This window comes from Xiphophorus couchianus, chromosome 17 (assembly GCF_001444195.1).
Source record: "Xiphophorus couchianus chromosome 17, X_couchianus-1.0, whole genome shotgun sequence".
In the NCBI taxonomy this organism is placed as follows: Eukaryota; Metazoa; Chordata; class Actinopteri; order Cyprinodontiformes; family Poeciliidae; genus Xiphophorus; species Xiphophorus couchianus.
Genome location: NC_040244.1, coordinates 9,519,834 through 9,544,278, shown reverse-complemented (window position 1 = coordinate 9,544,278; position 24,445 = coordinate 9,519,834). Strand labels below are relative to the sequence as shown.

General features: G+C 40.1%; 1 protein-coding gene across 5 annotated transcripts in view; it reads left to right on the top strand.

The window, feature by feature from the left end:
• cald1a (caldesmon 1a) overlaps positions 1-24,445 on the top strand; it is a 71,774-nt gene that overhangs the window by 7,900 nt on the left and 39,429 nt on the right. The window contains exon 1 of one of the 5 annotated variants that reach the window (XM_028043441.1): positions 580-714. The exons of the other annotated variants lie outside the window; for them this stretch is intronic. The gene's annotated coding sequence lies outside the window, so the exon portion shown is untranslated. Of the gene's footprint in view, positions 1-579; positions 715-24,445 lie in introns of those variants that run through there. 5 annotated transcript variants of the gene reach the window in all.

The window sequence follows — 24,445 nt, the reverse complement described above, 5'->3', positions numbered from 1 at the left end:
ACGGGCCTTTTTTATTTTTTATTTTTTTTGGAAACTACTCTGAGGAGTTTGTGAAAGGATACCAAAAAGATCATACTTTGAAAGGCAATTATATCAAATATTAAGGAAGAACATGGGCTTTTGAATTTAAGGAATTGTGATTGTCTTCATGAAAGTTGAAATAATCCAACAAAATCCTCACAGCATTCATTCAGTAATCCTAATTGATCTGAGCTGCTGCTTTGTTTGCTTATGCCTTGGGCCTTTTTCTGATTGAGTTATTTTAATGTAAAATGCACGCTAGGCCTGTATGTGATCTGCTTACATGGATATCTTTTTTTTTAATCTCAAAATGTTTATGAAAAAAAAAGCAAAGACCTTATTTTACTCTTTATAGCTCTTTCAGATTTAAAGAGCTCTGCATAAGTTTTCAGACTGTGGCTATATTTCATGTTTTCATTTTGACTACAGTGAGTCTTTGCAGGAATTTCTACAACTTTTTTTTATTTTTCACGTTTTAAAAACAGACTGAATAGCTCGGCCCAGACAAAAAAGAGAGAAAAAAAAACAAAACGTTGATGGCGATTATGTCTTCTTAAAGGGAGGGGCTTGAACGGGGTATTCGGTGCGGTTTTAACATTGAGTGTAGCAGAGGATCAACTGCAGACTGGCTCCCCTTCCTCTCCTCTCAACCAAACTCCAGAGCTCTACTTTTATCCCGTTAAAGATCCACAGGTAAGCCCCGAAAACACTTTTACAAGCGATACAAAACCTCCTTTTTGTTAGCGGAAAAAAAAAAAAACAACAACAACAGAGAAAAGATGATGCGACAACTTTTTTATTTATTTAATTATTTATTTTTTAAAGCAGCAAAACGAGGGCAGACTATATCCCACCGTTTCTTTCCAGAACATCTTTTGTTTGCAGTCTTACGCCACCGCGGGCAAAGGAAAGTCATGTGGCGGCGGCGGAGTGTTGAACTTTTTCGCGTCCAAGCAGCGAAAACGCACAAAGAAAGGCGAATGTCCGCCCCTTTAATGCGCGCTCGTCTCTTTCTGATTCTTATCGGACAAAAGTATGAAGGCGAAGCAAGAGAGGTGGAGGGTCTGAAGGGGGGCTGTGTCCGACCAACCCTGGACAGCTAGTGGCCGACATGACGCTAAGCTACCGCTACATTCCTGGCAGAATGTCGCACAATGATTTGTTTGAGCCCCTTCCAGGGTTATTGTCCTACAGCGGAGTGTCAATGTGTGGAAAGTACTGAGTGTAGTTAAAGGGACCATTTTTAACCACTGTAAAAGATAGTCTTGTTTGTCATTTGTAAAAAATAAATACATTTAAAAAAATTCACAATAAGAACACAGGTGGGTGTTTTGATGTGTGAATTTCCATTACAGGATTTCACAAAATTAACGCAAGAAAGATGCGAAGAAAAAGAAAAGGAGGTAGATGTTGCTTTGTTTGTATTTGGGTTGATGACGTCACAAGGGGCAGAGTGGGGGGGAGAAAAGGAAAAAAGCACCATCTGGTTAATTCCACTGTTGGCCAGTTTCCTACCAATTTCAGATCGATTCTGCACCTTCTCTTTTCTATTGTATATTATTTTTTGACAACTTATTTCCATTTATAATGGTTATTATCCCAGTTGTGATCAGTCTGCTCTAATGTAAAATAACTCTATGATCATTGATCAAATCAAAATTAGTTTAAAAAGCCTCCAGCTGGTAGATCTTAAAAATTGATAAGGGTGAATGGTATCAGGAAAATATATAAGTGGAGTGCCATTGGTTAAAAAAAATTGTAGGGATTAACCAACATTTTCCTCACCATTGTCTTCTGTTACCACTACACAATGTCCCCACCACTCTCTGTGACCTTTAACCTCTCAGCCAATAGAGCTATACATCAGATATGAGTTTTAAGGGCAGTCAGAATCCATCCAACTGGCTAAATATATCATCACTGTGCAGACTTTTAAGTTTCTGACATTTGAACTATGACAACGTAGCAGATATTTTGTCCTTTGCTATTGTACTATCTTCACAGTGACACAGCAGTAACGACTGCCGTTTTTTTTTTTTTATAGATTGGAGCTTCGATTTATTTTTAATTGTGTAACTGCAACGTCCCTCAGGCAATACAAATTGATGTAGGATTGGCAAATCGCTCCATTTTATTTCTATTAAAGGAATCTAATTGTACAGACTACAAATTGGGTATGTTTTTTTTTCAATAAACATTATAGCACATGAGAGACTTTTTATAAAATGTTAAAATTGATTTGCAAGCTTTTCAACCCAATGTGTGGGAGAGAATATTGACCTAATGACCTCTGTCACAGGTAACAAAGCTATAGCTAACCGCAAAAATGATGGTCTTCAGAACTTTTACAAGGTATCAGTTTGTTAATATTACTTTGTGAATTGTGCCATCTGTGCATATTTATCACTCATAAAGTGAACAAGTTCCCGTATTTAACTTGTGTCACCTAAAATAGTTACATGATTTGCCGCTACAGCCTGAGCTCACACTATCTTTATATTAACAACTCCTCTTGTAGACAGTTTACCAAGTTGCAACAGCTCTGTAGGAGACAATGTTGTGACTTGAAAGTCATCTAAAATGTTTGGTAACCTTAATTTTAGGTTACCAAGCAATTTTAGGTAAACTGGTCACTCCCCAGTATCTGAAAGACCTTTAAAAAGTTGGAATAGTGTGATGGAACAACACTTTTGCAGTTATGAAAAGATGACCTTCTGAACACCTGAATATGCCTTTGTACTTGCGACTAGTCTGCAAGGTTTTTATAACAACTTGGTTTGAAATGATTGCTGAACATCTCTGAAATCTTGCTATTCCAGTCTGACTTGGTCTTCTTCACAAAACACTTGTGAAAAAGACCAAGGAGTGTTTTATAGTTTCCCAAGTTTTCCTGAAATCCATGTAAAATCTTCCAGTGCGCTTATTGCAGGGTAGTGAACACCTGTCAAGGAATTTTGTTTTGTTGAAAACATGCAGATAAAAAGGACAAAACAAGAAAAACATAATTGAAATATTTTTGAGTATGTAATTTTTTTAAATCTAACTGTTAACAGTACGTTGCATCAAATAAAAAAAATGCTGTTCTGTAGGTATAAAGGTGTACTGTACAATGAATTCGATTGACTTTCAGAAAGTCTCAATTGTTGCTTTAGTATCTGGGAAATGTGAAAAGAATGGAGCTAGAAAACCGCGGACATGTCAGATGTTTCTGAAGGCTTTTTGGCCTCTGAGTACTGATAGTTTTTTGTGATACTATATCTGATAAGTTGAGTTGAGTTTTGGAAAATGTGTGGAGAAAGCTCCTTATAAGGTCCAGCTTGGTGACAGATGATTGGATTCGTCTCTGAAATTCAGTAATTTTTTAGAGTGGGTCAACATTTTATATCCCGACAGTCTGTGCCAGGAATTGGTCATTAAGACCAATTTTGCAGACTTTACTGTGTGAAAGAAGACTCCAAGTTCTTGATAAAATAATTATCATTACTCATAAACCAACTTGAGGTTTGTACATTTTGTACATTTTCATCTGTTCCCCCAGATCAAAAGTTGTTGGGAAGTAGTGTAACAATTGATTAAGTTTACGAGATGAGGTGATGCACAGTATTTAGGTCAAGAGAATGAGAGAAGGTTTAAAGAACTTTTTTTTGAGAAAGCTAGGAACCTCCCTCTTGTTCATTTTCACAAATACGTAAGGCTCAACATAAAAAGCTGTAGTCATTGCAGAATGTTCCATATGTAACATTTATGCCTCTCTAACTCTACACTAGTTCTAATGTCCATTGAAAGTAGTCTAATTTATGTGGCATTACATCTTGTCTGTCCCTCTCAGCTTTTTATTTTGACCCTAGTATCTCAAATACTGCTCCACAGGCAACTGAAAAGTGGCTGTTAAGGAGTTCAGTTCAGATTTTATTAGCCTAACGGTACATACTGTGCACAAAAAGAGAAATTTCTTCTTTCACTTGAGGTGGACAAGAACAAAGTTCTTTCTGACCAGGACATTTCATACTTCTCAAGAACTGAAGTGCAACATTTGTATATAATTGTCAGACACAAGACGAGAGAAAAGTTCTGTCAAATGAAAAGAATACATTTTTGTTATTGTAGAGCATGCGTAGCTGTTGAGTAGTGAAGACCTTAGAAAAGGGAGGATCCCATGCAGGCTAGACCCATTAAACAAACTGTACAGTTAGTTTCAGAAGTTTCAAGGCTGTTGCTAACTTTGGCATTGTCAGTAGCTAGCGTTCAGCCGATAGTTTCACAGCTGCTACACACAATATTTAAGTGGTTAGGGCTTCTTGTTGTCAGTTTGCCTGATGAGCAGTTTTTGTCAGTCAACACAATGTGACCATGCGTCATGATAAGAATTGCAAATATAGATACATCAGGGTATGAACTTTGAACGTCTTTGTCGAGGCTAAATATGGAAGGGGCCTATTGGCTGAAAAGACAGGCTGTTGCTAACGTGTTTCTGTCTAAATAAAAACAAGAAGTAGGTAAACTTTTGTAGCCCTTAAGATTTGTTTATGATGTGTAGCTACTTAAATAAGCATTGTGTTGGGTTTAAAAAAAATTTTTTAACAAGAATGTGTAAACTCTAAGTACTAAACAAACCCAGAAATCTTTGTCTTGCTTCTTATGTTGCATTTTTGTATATATATACTGTATTTGTATAATATACCAAAAATAACACGGCAAAGTTTTAAACTAGCTAGAAACTTTCCACACATTGCTTTTTTTTTTCACACACCACTTCTCTTATATGTACAACACAGCTGTAAGTTCAACGAGTGCTACTTTGAGCAAACGGTTTCAGTTGCTTACAAGTGACTTTTAATTATATTTTTCTTCTAAACTGTCTTGCCAAATTGCTTATAATTTTCTCCATGGTAACATGTAATTTTAAAAAAGCTGACACTCAATATTTCAAGATCCGGTATGTGTCGTCATTAAATAAGAAGTTTTGTTTTGAGAAAACTTGAGAAATTCTACCCTATTTGCACAAGCAGTATCTTGTAGCCAGACATTGTTTTTAGCAGTGTTGTATAGTAACGAAGTAAAAATACTTCACTACTTTACTTAAGTATATTTTGGAGTACTTCATACTTTCCTGGAGTATGAAAATTTTTGATGACTTTCACTTTTACTTCACTATATTTCCGAACTTAATTGCGTACTTTTACTCCGATACATTTTCAATGTGTGGTTTAGTTACTCGTTACAAAAAAGCGAGAGAGAGAAACAAAGTGTTTTGATCCCACCTACTGATTAGCAAGTAGCAAGCAGGCTACCGAACAAAGTCCGTAGCCTACTTGCCTGGGCTTGTTCATCACCTCCAATAGGATACACCTATTTCGCTTCTCCCATTAAACACAAAGCAAGTCTCGCAATCAGCAGCAGCCTCATAGAGGAGGAGACGGAGACCACAACGACTGCAACTACGTCGGACACGGCTCCAGGGGAACCACCAGCTGGTGATGAGAGCCCATGGCCTTATTTATACACAATATACTCTTTCGTGGGTGTTAAAGATTCGTCGTACCGCATGCAGTTTGTGTTATTCCTGCCCAAAGATGTGGAAATTCTATCTTACAAAAACTCCCCGTCCAACTTGAAGAAACACATCGAGGTAACGTCTTATGAAATGGTTATAATCCTCCTGTATCAGTAACTATAGCTTGGTCACTAGACACTACTGTATTATGAAACGTTGACCATAAATGAACTTTGTTTGGCATTGTTTCAGTTCCATACGTGGTGTATTTAGCTTAGGCCTAATGTTGACTGTATCAGGCTACCTAGACTCCTCTGTTCAAGGGGGGACAGAAGCCATAGCGATAGCAATTTAGACTAAATTTAACGAATATAGGAAAGGCATGCAAGTTCAAAACCAGGTTTACAGATGCCAATAAGCTGCATTTCCCTCCCAATTCTTTTTTTCTTTTGCATAATGACCAGTTGTGTGCACCACCTACTGACTGTAGCATTGACTGGTTCACTGATTTGTGAAGTAGAGTAATCGTAACAGCTCTTTTTCTTCATGTTGGCCGCATTTTCTGTACTATTTATTTTTCTCATTTTCAGCACTGACCTTACTTGAAGGGAAAACTTGAGGCTTACAAAAACTTTGTATTTTCTGTCCTGGAGGGTATACTAAGAAGCTGGTTCAGTTGTAAAGCAGGTTAAGTTAACCTTGTGCTATAGGTAAAGCACCTAATTTTCTTAACTAAATGATGCCTGCAGGTATATCTATTAGCAGGTTTAATTTTGCCTGCACTTGGTTGGGTACATTATTTTAAGTGTATTTGACAAGTTTACCAAAATATAAAAAATGTCATTCAAACTGCATTTGCTTTGTTTTACTTTTTACTTGTACTTTTCATTACATTACTTGAGTACATCCATTTTTACAGTAATTTCCATACTTAAGTACAAGAAGTTTCAGATACTTTAAGACTTTAACTCAAGTAACATTTCAGTCAGTGACTTCGACTTTTACCAAAGTCATATTTTGGAGAGGTACTTATACTTTTACTTGACTCTGAGATTTCAGTACTTTATACAACACTGGTTTTTAGTTGTTTTTTTTTGCATGCACAGACCTATAAGACTGGCTCTATAGAGGCTTGTGTTAAACTGCAAGGTTTAAGCTTAAACCTGTGTTCTACTTTGTACTCAGAATGGGATTGTATAATTGTCCCAATATGATCTTGGTGCCGTGGAATCTGGAGGTAATTGCACGGAGTGATAACAGAGGTTTGGCAGTGTGGGGGCGAGGGCCTGGGCCAGGGTTAGGGCTGGGCGGGCAGGATGTAGGGAACACAGCCATGCATTTCCGGAGTCTGGCTCTGGACTACCCGGTGCGGTGAGGCCTTGCATTTACTGTACGTAGCTTTCATTTTTCTCCCAATCTGCATTTTCCATCCCATGTTTTCCTTTAATTAAAATTAGACGTCAGAGTCTGGGTTATTTTGCCTCATTCTCATTACAATCAGCAAGTTGCAGCGGCATGAAGCATGTTTTGCATGCGTAAAGTGCATGTGGTTGGTTTGTTATGGTTTGATGACTAATTGAATCCAATACAGAATCAAGTTCCAAAGCAAGAATCCAGCGTTTTCTTGCGAAGCAGTTGTTGTTTCACCACCGCTGAGCTAAAGCAGCCAACCGAGCGGCAGAGTGAAGTTGAAAAATATTGGAAAACTGGCAGAGGGAATTATCCCAACACAAATGACCGGACCATTCAGTCCTGTTCTTTAAAAAAAAAAAGGATGGTGAATGTAAACTAGATCCAGCATTAAAGCTTTCCAAATGTGGCTCTTGGTATCCCGGCGATTGCATGCTGACATGTCAGTTCAAACACACATTGTTTCTACACAGCAGGTGCCAAAGCTATTTTCTGGTTTCTCCTCACAACAGACAAGTGAAGCAATGTCAAGCCTGTTTTACGTGCTGCGGTGTAATTTCGGGAGGATTTGTTTGTCGTAATGATACAGTTTGAAAGTTATATTCGGCACCACCATGTATACCGAGAAACGCAACAAATGTGTGCTTTTTTATTTTATCAGTCATGTCCTTGTCGTCCATGAGCTGTGGTTGTTTTGGGAAATAAGTCAGTTTCAGGTTTTAGGGTTGTGTTTTCTGGACAACAGACAGAAGAGGAGAGGGTTTTGGCTCAGTCGTAACTGACGTGCCGCTCGAGCTGCTTGTGGGACCTTGGCAGTAGACTTGAGGCCAACTGCCTTGGAATTCTATACCATGTAATTTGAACGAGCAGCATCCAGAACCGCAGTCTTAAATTGTGTAATATGGTGAGCTTGGACGTACCAGCAGATGTTGGGGCGACTAGGAAATTCAACTTGAGTACATCAGGGAGCAACGGTAAGCAAATGCAAGGTTGGTAGGTAAAAGCTGGTAACCTTAGATGCATGAGATCCTCACAGCCTGCCACTGTTGAGCAAAAACACCACGATATTAATTAGGGCTGAAACGATTCTTCGAATGATTCGAGTGCCTTGATTATTAAAATGTACCTCGAATTAAGCTTCGTTAATTTATGTTTTATTATTTAGTGCACCGTGTTCCGGCCAGAACATTATTTGCGTTACGTGTAGCTCTGACTTCTGCCTCTGAGTTGTTGACGAAAGCAAAGTTAGCGGCATAACGTCCAGGTTTCAAGGTGGAGGGGTTTTATTGATTGATGATAATGCCCGGGTTTTCATCGTTTTGGGGGGACCAATAAGCATCCTTAAAATGACTGACGCGATGCCTGCAGTATGGCAGCCTTTCTCCTCCGGGAGCTGCTGGTTGAAAGCGAAGGGCGGGAAGAGCGCTGCGCGAGTATTTATACAGGTGAGCGGATAGACTGAACACAGCGGGTGGCTGAGTAGCTGATGGTTACAGTGTAAGTGTAGCTTTACAGACGAACCGCACAATAAATTTCATATCATCCCGGTCTCAACAAACGGGTGGCGGAAATCGTCGTGGCGGTACATGGCTGGTAGAGGAGTTTCCGAGTGTGACGAACATAGGTGCCGTAAATATCCCGTATTGTCTATGTTATTGTCGTATATCCCCTGGTCTATTTCCTCCCCTTCACCCCCATCTTACGTTCGTTAGTTTGCCTGCCCCCCACCATCACCACCCCAAACCCCACACTCTACACGACATTTCCCGTATTCTCAAACCCAAAGCTTGACTGAAGATGAATACATAAACTCAAAGCTGGAGTATAGACATTTTTTATAAGCGTATTTGTGAGCCTGCCTCTTTATTATTAAATTGAATATAATTTCAGATTTTTGTATAACTTCAGGTTAACTTAGAAAGTGAGCTATTATTGTTACCGGTTAGTTTTCTAAACTACAAAAAAGTAACTGTTAGGGATGCTCAAATATGAAAAATTGGACTGATATTGATATCCGATAGTAACACCAGTGGTATGCCAAATTTATCAATATTTTATTTGATTTTTTTTTTATTCAATTACTCAATTAACCATAAGAATAATCGATAGATTACTTGATTACTAAAATATTTGTTTACAACAGCTCTAATATTAATACAGCAATTTAAAACAAAACAGACAACACATTGTAAACGTTTTTATTTAGAAATTACAGGTATTAGTTATTCTCATCATTAGAAGTAGGAATAACAAGAAGCACTCCTGATTTTGTTTATCTATTTACCAGTTCATATTAAAATTTTGAACTAGATTGGAACAAAGGTTGTTCAGAGTCCCTGAAAAATATTAAATATATGTTCAACACAACAGGAATAAAGCTGCCAAATTTAGCAATGTTGCCAGTAGAACTGTATGAAAGATTGTAAATGTATTATTGTTGCAGTAATTGTCAGTATTGTAAAGAACTGGATGTACTCCAAAAAAGATACATTTTATTTGTACCTTAAATTCAGCCTCTAAAAGCTAGCTAAATACTCCTTGTCAGTCTTTTTCTAGATTTTATTTTCTTTTTTTAACAGAAAAACACTTAAGCTGGCAAAGTCATTGAGAAACTACATTACATTACTTATTAGTGAACACAGAACACAGAAAGATATCAACCCTGCTGAGTTCAATATTTGAGTATTGCAATTCATCGTTATCCCATGCTGTGTTAATATCTTGACCTAATTAGTTTAGCTGGTCTCTGTATTTTCACCAAACAGCAACTACATCAGGAAGATCAAGAAATGGCTTGGTATTTGAATATTGTAAGATCTTTTCTCGTAATTTATCTTTGATTAAAACAAGCAACTGATGCATAGAGTAAGGCATAGGTTGCTATGTGTCTAGTTAATTATTTGGGCATCTCCTCTGGTAGAATAACATAAATGTTTATTGAAGCATTACAGCTGTAGCGTATGTAACCCAGGAAAGCTCTGGTCACTCCAGGACTCTGTAGAAACAGTAAAACAGAAATTTAGAGTTGCTTTAAAATCTTAACTTTTACTAACTTTGGTACACCCTTCTTATTTTCCTTGCAGTTGAGCATGAAGCAGCCATACCAGGAAGCATGGTCCAATTGGATGTGCTGGTATTTTCTCAGACTCTGGTTGTCTCTTGAGGGATAGGGAATGATTGCTATGGTCTCCTTTTTTTCCTGGCCTATTATACATTCACCACCAAATCCAGCCTTATTGAATCAAACCACACTTAGAGTAATCTTCTGCAAGCCACAATTCAATACACTGTACAGCATGAAGGCCTTTATAATGATCCCTTCTCTGTGATCGCACTCTCTCTCTCTCCGTTTCCTTACTTTCCCCTAACAAACTCTTCAACTTTGATCCTACTGGCTAAATCAGTCATGTGGACCCGAAAACCTTTGTTTGAATTCCTCTGGGCTTTAGTCACACTCTGATGGAGAGGGTATGTTAGATCAGCCACTCGCTCCTTTGGTTTTCTGACTTTAAAGTGTGATCATTCAGAGCCAGATTGCCTAATAGGCAGCATGGCACGCTAGTGTTGGTAATTGGCATATCGGTCCACCATCTGCTAGTTGCCAGATGCCCGCTTTGCCAGAGGTTTCATAGCTTTGGAAAAAGAAACAGACAATTCTATTACTGTAGCTGTACTTTTATTGGAAGATTATCTAATTCACGGACAGCCTTGGTTTCTATCTTAAAAGGTAAAAACTCCACTCAGAATCACGTAGCCCAGATTTCAAGTGGATGATTGATGGCAAGCGAGTGAGGTCAGTGCTCCTAAGCAGCACTTCTGATGTCATTCCTCAAAGATGCATGTTTTCTACCCTTTGTTTCCCAAAGCGGGTTACCCTGAGAAATGTGCAACCTTGCTTAGAGGGGGACATTTAGCCTTTAGGCTTCTTCTCATCTGATAAAACAAGCACAGGAAATGTCTCTGTTAGCTGATTGGCCTCGTGTTTTCATTCGCCGACGTCCCACTGGGACTTCAGACGTGTACAGTGTGTCCCTGTGGCAGAGAAACCACCTTACACGTCTTTCTCTAAGCAGCTATTCCAACTTCATCTTTGCCTCTCTCTCCTCTCTGATTCATTTCCACATCTCCTTTGAATTTTTCTGCTTATCCCCAATCATTGCTAAAACTAAACAGGAATAATCAAGAGCCTATCAAATTGGTGTTTTAAAGGCTCGTATTTTAGGGTAATGGGGTAATATGGTCATGTAAACCCCAAAGGAGTGTGTAAAAAATACCATTCAGTGTGTACACATGACTAAATGAGGTCATGCGTTTACAGAGTTTGGAAGTTTAACCATTCAATGAATGGAGCAGGAGTTGGGGAGGGGGTGCTGAAACAGACCGCCGGTTTGCAGGTCTGTTAAAGGCCTGCAGGATTTATACTTGTGGCTTTTCCTAATGTGTTGAAGTGTGCATGGTGATTGTGAGGGACAACGCAGAGAGGCCATGTTGGGTGGCTGCCACCATGGGAGTGAGAACTGGCAAGAGTGAAATTGGACTAGTATGTAGTAATGATGAAAGTGAGGACTTACCTCATCCACATAAAACAATCATTGTGTCCTTAAATGGGTATCCACATTTGTAGGCCCTCTAATTCTTCCCGGATTTAACCTTTAGATGAGTATGGTTTATGGTGTAAGAAATTGTTTATTTTAGGTCTTGGAGTAAAATGGAGTGTTGTAACACATTCTCAAACAACAGCAGGCAATTGGCATTACATTTATTAGAGGTTGGCCATCTTAGTAGTTGTGTCCTTGGGCAACACACTTCACCCCCCTTTCCTACTTCTGGTGCTCAGAGGGCCTGGTGGTTCTGATTGACAATGTTTCTTCTGTCCGTCTGCCACAGGGCAGCTGTAGCTACAATGTAGCTTACCACCATCAGTGTGTGAATTTGGTTATGAATGGGTTAATAGCTCAGTTTAGTGTTTAGTGCTATGAAATCGTCATACATGATAAAGTGCTATATAAGTGCAGGCCACTTAGCATTTGTGAAAACAGCAAGACAGAAGACATTTACATTCCTCAGCTAATTACCATGATTTCCAAGCTTATTGTAACAATCACTAATTCCTTAAGCCCCATTCTAAATTATTTTTGAAAATGTCTTCCGAAACCATAAATAAAAACTGTGTTGTTACATCTAAACATTAGTGGAAAAAGTGTGCAAACCTGCTACGACTTGAGGAAAAATAGCGATCTGTCATGGATATGACGGACAAAACGTTATGTCATGGTTATAAAAACCATGATGGCACAATTATTCAGTTCCTAACCACAGAGATTTGTTTGTAATTATAATGTATTGTGTTGGCATGTTTTTATGTGACGAAGAAATAGACTTTTTTTAGCGCTTAATTATGAACTGGAATACCACCGCACTATCAACTGGGCTGTTCTCATAATTCAGCTTTACATCCATATCCACCAGCTATAACTATTTATAGTGAACATGACAAAAGTTAGAGACTGAGGGACTTCCTTTCACCTCACATTATTCTGTTTCCTTATGGAAACATCTGGCTTGCTAGCTGCTAAACCCTTAATTTCCTTAACTGAGAAGTTGCTGTCACATGGACATTTAGGCCAGAAGTCTTTTCATTTTCTACTACCACAGTGTAGCAACCGTATTTAGCTTAATTTTTCAACACGTTAACTTGCATAAAACAAAAGTGCTGAGGTTAGCCAAATGTTATCTGCTGTCAACAGTATAATTGTGGAATGTTTATCTATGTTAATGTGAAAAACAAAGGCCTGCAGTCCCACCAGAAGGCACTTACACCCCTTTACTTTTTCCAATGTTATTATTTTGCAGTTATTTTAAAATGGGCTACTGTAGAGTAGTATTTTTCTGCGTCAACTAGTAGTGCCCCAAAATGACTAGCCAAGAGCAATTTTTTGGAAATATGTCCAAATTTTTCACAGCCAAGGCTTAGTATTTTCTCCAAGCACCTTAGGCAGCTGGAGCAGCCTCAGATCTTTTTAGTTAAGTCTCTGCAAACTTTGTACATCTGTTTTGGGGTTATATTCTCCTATTCTTCTTTGTAGAACCTCCCAAAAGCTCAGTCCGCTTGGTCTTTCCAGAAATTTACAGGGCCACTTAAGGATATTCACAGGCTGTTCCTGAAGCAACCCCTTTGTTATCTCGGCCAAGTTTTCAATCACACAACAGTCCTAATATTTCCTCAGAAATTACCATAATAAAAACTGTTCATGCTTGCGTTGCTTCCAAAAGAACAAAGAGAAAATATCCACAATGTTTGATTATTCGTATATCTTATTGATGTGCGAAGAAAACCTGAGAAAATGGAAAAGATGCAGTATTCAAATCTTGGATTAAATTACAAAAGGGGAATACACAATCAAAACCAAGCTGACCCTATGTGCAAAAGTCACTGCTCCCATTGTTGCATGTGGTGTAAAATGAATATACCAACAGTGAAACATGGTGGTGGTAGTATGATGGTGTGAGAGCTGATTTCCTGTATGAAGATCTTTAGAATGTTCCGTAATTGATGGACCCATGAATTTTGCTTTAACCACACCAATAAGTCAATCTGTGAATGGCAGATTGAAGCTTCTGGAGAAGCGTAGTCAGTCTGAACTTGAATTTGGTTAAGATACACTGGCATTACCTCAAACAGGATGTGTTTGCTTAAAATAAACAACCAAACTCTGAAGTGACTGAAATTCATCCACAAACCCTTGGTCCATACTCCCCTGGTGCTTCTTTTACATCTTAATATGAACTTTGTTGGTTGTTTAAGACTCAAACATTTTAGCAAAGAACCGGCACTAAGTTTTTCGCGCCCTGGTTGGCGAGTCAGGCAGCAGCCCCGACTGGATCCTGTGTCGGAGTTGCGGTAATTGTTTAACTGTGCATTTATAGAGTGTACTCTTTGTGCCTCCTAATCAGAAGCATACCGAGGCATTTACATATGAGCCTCGGAGGATTGCTCAGGAATGTATTACAAGAGAGAAGTGGAGAGCCGGCACTGGTGGACTACTCCATTGTTGGCCCTTCTTCCCACTTTATATGTTGCTGTCCGGTCCGGATAAGAGAGGAGGAGTGTTCAAAGAATAAATGTGCATAAAAATGATTAAGGTTGAAGATGGCACGCGCAGAATAGCTAATGCAAAGCCATTTCTAGCTTGACACTTGGTACCAAATGCGCACGGGGACACTGAGAATAAATTTCTGTTAAAAAGCAGAACTCCATCCGTCTACCTATCCGGAGGCCCTTTTATAGATCAGATCGGTTTTGCGGATTCATTTCGGTATGTATTGGGTAATTTGTCAATTTTTCCCTTCTATACTTTAACTTGGTTCTGGCAAGGTTACAAGGAGAGCAAAAATATAGCCTCAGAAAACCATTTTAATCAGACGGCGCTCCGCGGGGACAGCGGCTGGCATTGGAGGCCTCTTTACCTCATCAGAGCTCTGCCAGCGGTGATTGGGAGAAACACTCAGTCAGGTTTTTATTGAATAACCCCGGCTCAATACCAGAGGGGCTTTACTGTAATAGAGCAGCTCTACAGCCGCCGAGGTGACAGCCAAATGGTACTTATTAAACTAAGGGCTAATTCATACTACATGCCCCTGCTGCAGTTTTAACCTTGTTGGAGGGTTATGGTTTGGTTTAACTGCTAAAGTCCAGCCGCTCTGGTAAAACAGACACCCATGTGTGTGTAATTACCCTCTGATCAGACAAATCTAATGTCATTATTATAAACAGCTTTGCTATTCCAGCTGTATTCCTCGTTCTCTAGCTGCCGTACATACATGTCGGAGCCTCGGATGCAGCCCCGTTCGGGGATAATAGGCCGTGGGTGCCATCATCTCGGCTTATTTACACAGTACACAGCTCTGTGCACAAATTGAGCATGACATCTAATGGAGTGTGAGCACAGATTAATTACCCCCGCATTCAGACTAATGGCTCCTTTCTTCATGATTAATGATGACACATGTCACAACGGAGCAGAGCGAGGCCAAAACATACCAAGACTTTTCATAATGCCGGAATGAGAGAGCTGAAACAAAGAGGCATTAATTAAATTTTTGGTGATTTCCTATAACGGAGTGGGATCTGAGACTCGGTATATTTAATATGTAGTCATGCTGCAACATATTACAAAAAGTAAACCATAGTTGAAGAAAAGGACAAATTGTTTCTGAAATCTTCTATTTGGGATATGTCAAACTGCAAATTGGTCTTCTTATACAACAAAGGCTTTTTCTAATTTATTATGGGTAATAGAGTCAAGGGACCTACATATGTCTACAGCAATTTTTTTGTTGTTGTTGGAATACGCCAGTAAATTGTCCCAAATTTCCCTAATTTTGCGAGATTGGCAATTCGCTCATTCTTGCATGTGAAACCAATCTTATTTACCTCCATTAACGATTATAATAACCCATTCGGTTAACAATGGTCACCTCACTGTTTCCAAGTTGACAAATTTGCTGCCATCTTTATATTTAAAGATCGTTGATTGGCCAGAAAACTGCAATTGGTGCGCCCCTGATTTTCTGATTTCTAAATGTAAAACTGCTCAAGACGTGTATTTCACCTCACAGTTTTGCACCACTTTATGTTGCTCCATTTAAATAACAATAAAACACAAGATGGTAGTAAAAAAATATATATTTTTAAAGGTTATTAATTGATTTGGAAGGCAATGTAAACATTTTTGTCAAATCTGATGACCATGGGGCGTGCTGTGGTGGCGCAGGGGGTTAGCACGTCCCACGTTTGGAGGCCTTAGTCCTCGACGCGGACGTCGCGGGTTCGACTCCCGGTCCCGACGACTTTTACCGCATGTCTTCCCCCCTCACCTCACCCTCCTTCCTGTCTGCCTACTGTGGAAAAAATACGAGCCACAACGCCGCAAAAACTCTTCGGAGAAAAAAATAAAATAAAATCTGATGACCAATGTACTCCTGGTAGAGTTTATCTGAAGAAGTGGGCGTGGCGGCCATTCTGACTGCCCTCATTACACCCGCCTTAATTGGAAACGACGCAAAACCACCCTCTTCCCACAATTCCAGTGGAACAATGGGTTCTTGTTACCAAATAATCTGCATTCTACGTATGGGTTGAGTCAGGCAAAATTTTTATTGGACTCCGTGTGCCTGCAGTGCCAGTCGCTCCTGCGACAGCCACCTTGGAGACCACCTCTGGAAAATAAGCCCCTATTAGTTCAGGTTAGACTTAATGGCCAGTAATGATACCCTGGCCAAGCCAAACTGTGCAAAATGGCTTTGGGCAGCAACGAAATGAAATACCAGTCACTCAAGCAGCGAACATAAACACGAGTTGGGTGGCGGGCTCAATAGGTGCGTCTGTATTTGCATTTATCTGTGCGTTTGAGAAGGGAGGAGAGAAATTTCCCCACCAGAAAACATGGGTGACCCCCCCCTCCGCCTACACTCCTCTTATGGGGAGATTAGTGCTGGAAGCAGAGGAGGAGGGGTGGGGAGGTTGGATGTGGTTTTGGATGTTCTCCAATTTAGCGCTGCTGCCTTGCTGATCCAAATCTAATTTCCACTTTTGCCATTAAAAGCTCGGCGCGACCTCGTCTGAGCGACCGGTGAATCCTCCCTAAGAGCAGCTCTCAATTATTTACAATTTCATGCCTGTCGGAGATATGTGTTATTCTAATAAATTTAGGATATAAGCAGACTTGCGAGCCGCACATAGATTAACCCTCCGAAGCTGAATTTTCTCCCTAATTTAGTGGTAAATGCCACATCGCGCCTAATGGTATTGAAAGATGATTGCGACTTCCGACGTCTGAATTGTCCGTGGTGGAGAATTAGCGCGGGCGTCGCAATGAGAAGCGGGCCGATGCGAGGCAGTCGCGATGAGTAAAGCTGGGGCTCTCAGGCCTGCTGAGGCAGACTCGCTGTAGGAGACTCATACTGAGGAAGAGAGGGAGCTTTGTTATGTCTCATGAAGCTCTAGGGTTTCCTGGAATTTTTGGCAATGGATCCCAAAATCACATAACCGCTGAAAGAGAGAAGAATGAGGCCGATGTGGGGTAACTCTCTTTTAAAAAAAAAAAAACGGGCAGTAAAAAAGTCTGACAAAAGCTGCAGAGTGCTTTGCAGGTGTTAAGATGACACGCATAATGCATTGCGTTTGGACATATTAAGGCCAGGGTAATTAGTCATGCAAACTCCACCTGATGCAACTGTGCAACATGCAGGATGCTATTTGGTGGAGTGTTTATTTTTTGTTTGTTTGTTTTTTTCCTTGACGCTTTAGTTCCTACATTTAGAAAGGAAAAACAGCAAAACCGTCTTAAGTTCTGCAGTATAGTAGCGTGCTTTCAAAACTACTGAACTCTCAAATGGTCACGTATTTTATTAAGATTTTATGTTTTGTATACAATGTGAGATTAAGTGTACTTCACTCTGATAACCCTGAAAGAAGTAAATTGCAACAAATGGCACAAAAATAAAAAATAATTGCCTCAATTCTAAACACTAAGTCATAAAACTTCTGCTCATCAACCTGTAAGCACCATCCGTGTGGAGAAGCAAAAATATATTTTTGGACACTGTGAAAGACTTAAGACTGAACCCTAAACGTAATGCCAGAATCATAATGCAGTGTTTAGTAACCACTGAAAACGGCCCATTCAAAACCTGAATCCAATTAAGAATCTTTGGGTTTTCACAGCATGATGGTGCCACCACCTGAGATGCATTGGAATTATTTTAGATTTTAGTGCAAAAATATTTATAAAAAAGAGTTATGGGTGCATCAATCAGTCAACAAATTGATCCGATTTCCTAAAGGCCTGAAAATCAGCCACTGTCCCCTTTCGCTGACACCAGGTCACGTCTGCATGTCAGTGGTTAACAATCTGCCCGCATCGTGACTTTGTTGCTATATTTAGCGTCTTTCCAGATAAAAAAAAAAAAATCGTTATCAGCCAAGAATTTGAATGAGCAGGTCGGGCTTTTTAAAGATCGGTGTTCGGCCAGAAAACTGCAGTAGGTTCACCCCTCTAAAAACCGCTGGACCGCTGTTGTATCACTGCGACGTGAAAAGTGGAAAAAAAGTTAGAGATGTTTGGATATTTTTGCAAAACTCTGTAGGAAAAAAAAATCGGCTCAGTCTAGTGGCTTCACACTGCCGTCACACAGCAGTTGGCAGCGATGTGTGAAATCTGTCCTCTGTAGCTTAAAGCATCGGCACACCTGTGCAGAGCTTGTTCCAGGCCCTAAGACGCCCGGCTTAAGTGTATCACCTCAAGGGAGGTTTAGCAGGGGCAGAAGACCCGTATGTGTCCAAGCTGGCTCTAATAACAGTCAGCACAGCCATGCACGAAAACGAAAGCGTGTACGGTGAGTGAAGTTCAGCCTTGTTGAGCCTCGAAAGGATCAGTGGTATGAGAAGAGTGGAATGTTTTTTTTTCCTCTTTCTTTTTTTTCTCTCAGAGGAAGGGAAGGGAGTGAGCTCACAGCCACTCAGAGAATGTGCTTTCACTGATTCTAGTGTTGAAGATTTGATGACTGTTGGTTAATAGTTAATAATCTCACCTTAAAACTGAAGTTGGTGGAATAGACCTTCCACTTGATCAAGGTGATACTGAAATATATAGTACAGGTAAATGTTGTATTTTTAATTAAACTGAATTTGCTGAGATTTAAATCATGCGACATCTTTCAAGTACGCACTATAATACACAGTGAATCTTTCTGCTGTTAAAGCACCTCAACATTCAGACAACTGTAATCAGGCTAAAAGGAAAATGTGCTGAAGTAGAATTATATTGAGCAGAACACATAAAGTATTTAATTTTTATATCAACTGGATATAGTTTTAAGTATGGAATACATTTAAATATTAATATCTTAGCCCAAAATATATACAACAGAGGCAATCAAGCATATTTAGACATATTAGCTCTAAGGTTTCTACATGTAGAAACCAGGGGATTGCGTTCATTGGGAGGGGACAGTGGAGAGGAACAACTACCATAAATGAGAAGAAACCTCTATCAAAACAGGACTCGGTTTGGGCTGAAATCGGGCTCAGTTGGACAGAAACACTGATGATGTTGATGAAGAATGCCTGCCAAGTCAGAAAAGTCGGGTTTTTGACGGCAGCAGCCTGTAGTTATCTGCTTTTAAGCTGACGGTTTGCTTTGAGTAGAAACATGTGCCTTAAAGGCAAGAGGTCAGATTAAAAAAAAAAGAAAGGCAGAAGCACAGCTGACAGGTTATTTTTTTGAAAGCGTGTTCAGATGAAAGCCCCCTCTTGTGGTGAAAATCAAACAAGCCACTTTGTCCTCAGTAGTTCCATGGAGGCGGCGGGTCACAACATGGAAATACGAGCAGAAGCAGAGCTGACTGACATTTCAGAGCTCCGGTTATTAAAGTATAAATGACAGCCTTGTCTTTTGATTGAAAATGAGCAATATGCATCCCTTCAGAGTGTACTCATTGCACATTTTTGGTTCTAGTCCTTAAGTGGAAAATTTGCTAACTCCTCCCGTCCTCTGCTTAACTCTTATAAGGCAAATATATTATTAGTCCTATTTCGTTTTACTAGTTGGACTGTTCTGCTGATGAAAAGTGATTTGGCTCTCCTATCTAAAAAGAAGAAAAATGGAAACGTATAAATGTACGAAAGCTGTTTGAAAATGAATGTGACAAAATGACAAGCAGCTGTGGACAGATGGTAATCCTGTATGCTGAGGTGTAATGTGAGTTGGGACTGCAGGGAATTAAAACTGGATGCCGCCCAACCCTTCAGCGCACAGCCACCACGTGGCAGCTTGGGCCCGAATCTCTTTACTCGCATCCAGTTTTGGATGAATACCACCGTCTCTCACTAGAGCAAGGGTCTTGATCTTAAATCTATCAGGTTATCCATGCACAATAGGCTTTTCACATAAAAAAAAATAATTTTTGTAGCAAGACGGAACTGTGTACTTGCTCCACTGTTCCTCATCCAGTGTGAGTAATAGGCCTTCTCAGTCAGGTCATCTTGATGGTCCACCACCCCACTCGCCACCCAGCCCACACTTTAATCTCCTCCTATCTTTCTCCAGGAATGCAGGCCCTTATTTTGAAAAATACCTTGTCATGTAATACCCTTGAAAAAGTTAGCAGAGTATCTCAAAAAAATGAAAAAAAAAAAGGCATTCCACCGCGTGATTTACTCGTGTGCTAAAACAAGGCAGGGAAGATAAGGATTTATGGCATTTCAGGGTAATTTTTAAATAAAAAAGTCTTCTAGTTTGGTGATTTTTCTTTTTCCTTTCTTTTTAAAAAGGGGCATGCACAAAAATGGCAATACTGTGTCAGAGTCTTCACTCAGCTGTCATGTTTTCAGCAGACTCTCACAGTTTGGGGGCATTGCATCATGCATTGCAGCCTCATGCATGTTTCCATGTAAGGTATGATAGGAAGACATTCTGCCTTTGTGTGGGTTTGAGTCAGCCTCATAAATCACTTCACTGCTTACAATACTTCCTCTCCCCCCCCCCTCTCTCCCAGCCCTTCCGATTTTCTCTTTTCTCTCTCACCGGAGTGTAATTTCTCTCCAGGCTGACGGGGGGAGCCGCCTCTCTGTCCGACGCGACCAGAGCACGGCATTTATAGGAAGCGTGTCACAGTTGCTCAGCAGATCCATTTTGTTTCACTTTCTCCTGTAGGGAAACGCATAAGGAACCTCTCAAGCTTTATGAGAAATACATTTTTATGTTCCACTTAATGATTCCAGCCTGTCATGTTATTGCCAATAAACCAGAGGCGGTGGGGCTGCTGTAGATCCCCCGCTCTGGGGGTTCTTTTTAGCGGCAGACAACAAGGAAAAAAGTCTGATTTCACCCTCTTACGGTTTAGTTTTGCTTTATTGCCATCAGCTGGATAATCTGTTCTCTGGCCACGGTCTCAGCAGTAGCAGTGCTTTCAGTGAAACTCGCCATATATCAGCACTCTGGTCTCCTCCGCCGGTCTCCTTGGTCAGCTCACTTGTAGCAGATTGATGTCCTGTTGTGCAGATGCAGACTTCTGGCCGGGGCTCATTTACTCTGACGGAAGGCAGGTGTCAACGCCGGCCGTCCCGGAGGGGCGAGCCGAGGCTTCCGTTCTCCGGGAAATTGACATGAGGAAGGGATGTGACAGCAGGGACGCAACAAGTGCCAACATGGGGTTTTTTGTTTCAGAGGAAAGAGGAAATTAAACCATTAAATGTCCGTCTTTAAGATGTTAATGCTTAAAATGTTTGGCCTTTTTTTTTTATGTGATCTATGACTAGGTTCAGTTTCCAGAGTGGGCCTTTTGCTGCTGAAAGGGTGCCTATTGTAGACTGGGGAAAGTCTGGTTTTTCAGATCTGGATAAGTATGGAAATAAAACTGAGAAAAATGTTTCTATTTCCAGACTTTACCCCAGTGTTTATCCTACTATCTGAATGTGATGACCCTCTTTCATCACTCCATCATGTGCTTCTTTCAATCCTTACTTTTCTCCTGGATGCTTTTGCTTCTTTACCACCTTGTCTTGCCTTCGTTTCTTTCTTTCGTTTTTCCATTCTTATCATACGTTCCTGTTTTAGCCTTTCTTTCTTGCATCCCTCCTTTCCTTCTGATTTCCCCTAGTTGCTCTTTTTCTTGTCCTGTCCTTTCTTCCTTTACCTTCCTTTTTATTTCCATGCCTTGCATGCTTCTCTTCTTCCTTTTTCATACCTTGTTTCCTTTTGTTCTTTTCTTCATGTCTCTTTCCTTTTTCTTCCTCCTTCCCATGTGTCCTTCCTTCCTGTCTTTACTTCTTTCCTTGTCTTTATCACACTCCTTATGTCCTCTGTTTGTTTTTCATTGTCCCACTAGCTTCCCCCCTGTCTTTTTGCTTCATTATTATATTCATATAATCTCCTTTCATTCTTTATTTCCCTTCTCTTCCCTTTTCTACTTTCATTGTCCTCAGTTCACTTCTCCAGCTTATTTGCGAGTAGCTGTTGGAGCTCTTTCTCATGGCAGCCTCGTTGCATCACTATTACAAGCAGGCATGAGCTGGCTTCTGCTTTCAAAATACACCTCAGTTTTAAACAACTAAAATGTGGCGTCACACAGCTGCAGCGCTATGAAGTAGTTTTAATAAGATGCCAAAGAGTAGAGTGAAGAGTTTCCTCAGTTTGTATGACACATAAAAGTTGTGGAGGCGTCAGTCAGTTTTGTGTCAAGACAAAGTTGACTGGTTGGAAGCGTTTCTGGTAGTGCCATCATTTGTAAGAAACAGCCATTGGAAACAAGCTATGTTAGCATGACTTTTAGCTAAGACAAGTCTGTTTGTTTTACCCAAAAACATGCTAACAAGCTAACGTTAGCCTGTCAGACTTGTCCCTTCTTTATGTGGCTCCTACTTGTCCAAACCTCATAAAGTTTGCACTTTAATGTTGAAAACTGATTTGAGAACTCCAGTTAACATGGTCCGTATAAACTAAGAACTCTGGGAAATTGAGTGTGGAAAAGTCTGGAAGCATTTTAGAAGTGTGTCGGAACCCCTTCACACATCTAAAGTGTTTCTGAACACTAGCTTAAATTGTTTCTTCCTGAACATTTAAAGTCTTTTCGGAGTCGTTTAATACAAAAGTTTAGCAGTATTTGTTCTCTACGTTGCCAGGCTCTGTGCTGCCTGAGTGTGCTTTTGTTTTCTGCTGGCTTAAACAACAAAATAGAGAAAATTCCAGATAATTTGATAAGTTTCTTGTATAATGGCATGCCCACACAGACATTTATTTTGTTGCAAGAGGATGTCACATAGCGAGGCCAGGGAGAGGAAAAGAGTAAGGGGGATGGGGGAAGTCCGATAAACAAGCTGTCTCCAACTTAAGAAGAGGACTGTGGCGTTGCAGACGGCCGCTTTTTCACTGAGAGGAATGTGAGGGGCTGCAGAGACTCGGGTGGAGAGCTCATATGTGTGTGAGAGAGAGAGAGAGAAAGAAAAGCTTTGGAGTGTGTGTTTTAAAAAAAAATAGAAAAAATTAAATGTCAGCGCCGTGAAAAGATCGGCGTGGCTCTCTCTCGCATCTCCCGGAGTCGTGCAGGTGTTCGCGTTCATGTGCGCAACCATGCCCAAACACAGAGGTGTCACGGCGGGTCCAACAACACCATCAATCACGCTGTGTTTGAGAGGAAGCCAAGGCTGTGGCCACTACGTAGTGAATGTGAGAGCTCTATCTTGCTGTGCATGCAGCATGCAAGAAAACCTTCCCTCCTTTCTTTTTTTTTTTCCTTTTTTCCCCAGTTTGGTTACGGGAAAAGGCAGCATTTTTTCCTTCCATATTTGGTCATGTGGAGCACTGCCAGTGAGCAGTAGCCTTTTGATGCTGTACAAACATCCCTATTTTGTGTGGGATCTGTACTTTTTGGAATGCTCTTACTCCAATTTAGCCTGATTGTGGGTGTAGCATCTGAAACTGCACTTTTTAAGAGGGACACAAACCCTTTAAAAGTCAAACACTAGAAGGAGATTGGATTGCATTTTGCTTCTCTTCTATGGAGAACTTTCCTCATTGTGTGATTATTTATGATTCGGACAGAAGGAATCCAACTCCTAATGCAAATGTCCCTCTTAAAACCAGCATTTAAAAGTGAGGCAGCGTTTCATAACCTGCTTTTTCCAGCCAGCGGCTACATTGTCTGCTCTCGGACAGTCACTTTATTTAGAGAATCGGATCAGCAGCTGACAAATAGGAATTTATCATTTTGGGTCGGTGGCAAACTTTGGAGAAGTTTAAATGAGGTTTCAGAGTTGGCTTCAGTTTTTAAAAGCGTTGTGTTTTTTGCAGTTTAATCTAGTTAAGAGGTGATGCTGTGAGTAGTTCAAATAAAGAAGCTACTCTGAGATTCAGATGATGAATATGGTGCAATAGTGAATTGTTATTGCAGTTTAAGAGTAACAGCTTTAGGCGTGGTGTTTATGAACACACCAACAAACAGTGCTTATGATAGTATTTATATCAGTAACATTGTCATAGTTTCACCCCAAATTGTTATGGGATTTTATGTGATAAACCAACACAAATTCAGCTTAAAATAAAACTTGGAAAATTGGGAGTTACCAGATTTGTAAATTGGGTCCATCTGAAAACTGACACCAAACCTCACCCTAAACACACACTCCTTAGTGTAAAGGATGCATCATGCTGTGGGGAGGCTTTTAGTCTTGCCACAGTTTGCCACTTAGATTTAAGTCTACGCTTTGACGGGGCTGTTTGAACACATAAATATTCTTTTATATAAATATCAGCTACCCAATGATTTCATACAATTAACTTGCATTTTTCTTTGTTTTTTTTTTCCTTCATTATTGCCCCACCACCCTATGTCAACGCTAGCATCTCAACCATAAATGCATGCCTTTTAGCAGTATAAATTCACTAACTAATGTGACTGTGCTATTTGATGGGCATCCTTTGGCTAGCTTTGAAAGACTTTTAGCATCATTGTAATAAATGC